The following is a 1,891-nucleotide window of genomic DNA, read 5'->3' as shown; positions in this document are numbered from 1 at the left end:
GATATCTGATATTCATAAGTTCATAAGATAACAATGATTAGAAGATAAAATGATCAGAAGTTAGCATTTAGTAGCAAAGAACATATATTAAGCTAGTTATTTGGTTCAAAATAATAAGGCTCTAATTGTTAGCTAGTACAAAAAGTTAACTCCTGCTTCAATTCAAAGAGCAAAGTGTGGAGCATGATCAAAAAGTTAACTCTAGTACAAAATGCTCTGTTGTTAGTCAAAAATGCAGTCAACTCTGCGCTAACTCTGCTTCAACTTCGATGAGTTGAACAAAAGTAGTATATACAGTGTGGTTCACTTTCAGGTAATTTTCTGCTTCTGGTTTTGGTTTTTGCTTGATGTTGGTTCGCTGATTTCCCTGTCATATCAAATTGAATAAGTACTAATATAGATGTGATTGTTATCAAGTTTTGTGGACAAATGAGCACTACATGTTTTTACCTTTCCAATTTTTTCTTTGGTTCTGCACTTGACTCCATTCCTCTTTTCCTTTCAGAGGTTTTCTGTGGTATTGCAGTCATTAGTTATTGCTCTCTTGGAGATTTTGAAATTTGATGATCTGAGAGGATACGTTTCACTGTTCGCTGCCCATATTTGCTGAATTTGATCTCAAAAAGGTGGCACTGACCAATGGTATTTTCAATCTCTTTGGGTAGGGTTTGTTGTGCATCAGGAGGTCTTTCGTTCACTAAGTGTTCACAGATGGTACCGAATAATTTCTCTGCTTCCTTTCCCATTAGTGTAACAGTTGCTTCATTGGTGGCATCTTCAATGGTCATGTTACTCGGTAACTGTGTAAAATGAAAAAAAATTTGTATGAACTTTTCTATTATCATTTATGAAGCAGAATAAATTCAATACAGGAATGAAATGTTAAGTTAAAATTGAAGTGCAATGTTACCATGGTATAGGCTTTTGGACACCATGTTGGTCGCAAACAAAGGTGTCACCATCTTGTCTATGCTTCAGCAGTTTATTGCAATTTGGGGATGAACAGCCTTTGTACCACCAGCCATTGTGGATTGGATATCCCATAATTGATGCTTTGCAATAGATGGTGTCATTCTGCATTTTTCAGGTATTAACAAAATAGGTTAGTATGTTCAAATTGTGTCAAAATACTGAGAAGAGGAAGCTGTTAGTGCTAAAGTTAAGGAGTTGCTTTCAAAATCTAATTGAATGGTATTTGAGAAATGAGATCATTATAAAAGCTATCAAATATTTTTAGTATTTTTTTTCCTTATCAATATAGTCTCCAGTAAACAACAAATCAAGCCTTGATAAGAAATGTGTGTGTACCATGTAAGCTTGTGGATCAAGTTGATACAACTCAGTCATTGTTTTGATGTTTTTCTCGTTTGGTAGTCCCTTTTTTGATTATCCTCACTCTGTCTCCAGGTTTAGAAAACCTGTAATATTTTTCAACTTCTGGTATTAGTGTTTTGGAGGATAAGAAATAGATGCATTTAGTGGTGAAAAAGCTTACTCTACTTTGTATTCTTGTTCTTCATCAATTTGGGGATTTATAATAATGCAAGTATGTTCTGCTCTTGAGCCTATGATTTCATCTGTAAATGTTAAGGGTGATTAGTTATTAAGAACTAACTAATAGCGTAATTTATTCATTGATCCTTTGAAATTTTGTCACTCTCAGGCTAGTGATGACAACAAATACTGGCTGTGGCATCTGTTCAATAGCATCGGCATCTAAATTCTGTGCTGGATCACCCCAAAGGCTGACTTTTATCTCCTCCCTCCTATATTTGATATTGGAAAAGTTAAACATATATTTAGAGATCCAGCAAACTATTTAGAGAATTGATATGTATTGATATGTAAAGTTTGTTAATGTTGTACCTCAAGTTTGTAAGCACTATTTCAC

The 1,891-nt window shown here is 34.2% G+C and overlaps 1 non-coding gene across 1 annotated transcript; it reads right to left on the bottom strand.

The window, feature by feature from the left end:
• Window positions 1-227: 227 nt before the first annotated feature.
• Window positions 228-1,533, bottom strand: LOC101300181. The gene is made up of 5 exons (XR_185147.1): window positions 1,496-1,533; window positions 1,309-1,418; window positions 911-1,074; window positions 451-800; window positions 228-367 (listed from the first exon to the last, which is right to left on the bottom strand). It is a non-coding gene; the product is annotated as an uncharacterized LOC101300181 (transcript).
• Window positions 1,534-1,891: the final 358 nt, after the last annotated feature.

The sequence above is a fragment of the Fragaria vesca genome, linkage group LG7 (assembly GCF_000184155.1).
Source record: "Fragaria vesca subsp. vesca linkage group LG7, FraVesHawaii_1.0, whole genome shotgun sequence".
Taxonomy (NCBI): Eukaryota; Viridiplantae; Streptophyta; class Magnoliopsida; order Rosales; family Rosaceae; genus Fragaria; species Fragaria vesca.
Note: the sequence above shows the minus strand (reverse complement) of the source record. Positions and strands in the feature narration are given on the sequence as shown.